The following is a 420-nucleotide window of genomic DNA, read 5'->3' as shown; positions in this document are numbered from 1 at the left end:
TTTGAATAATATTGCATGAGTTCCTTGTTTTTCAATGCAGCATAGTATTCCATTGCGTGAATATACCACAGCTTCTCTACCCATTCGTTTGTTGATCTTTTCTTAAAGACGGCAAGCCTATGACTGATGGATCTACACAACTACCAAGCAGAAAATTCATCCATTTAGCATGAAGAGAACAGAGAAAGAATTAAAAACCAAAATACTTTTGGAATTCTGCAGACAGGGAGTAAGCTAAAGGAAATAAATTCTTTACCATTTTAGGAAAGAAAAATGGAGAACAATATGGAGGTCAGTAAAACTATTAGAAAGGACCATGGTATCACAGACTTTCTTGGTTTCAAAGCTTAGTGCCATAATTTTCTGCTCCTAAAGATATCAAAGGGTAGGGTAACAGCTTACTATATGTCAGAGTAAAAT

Source organism: Elephantulus edwardii, unplaced genomic scaffold, assembly GCF_000299155.1.
Source record: "Elephantulus edwardii isolate Elephantulus edwardi_28Jun2011 unplaced genomic scaffold, EleEdw1.0 scaffold00010, whole genome shotgun sequence".
Classification (NCBI taxonomy): Eukaryota; Metazoa; Chordata; class Mammalia; order Macroscelidea; family Macroscelididae; genus Elephantulus; species Elephantulus edwardii.
This window is presented reverse-complemented; position numbering follows the sequence as displayed.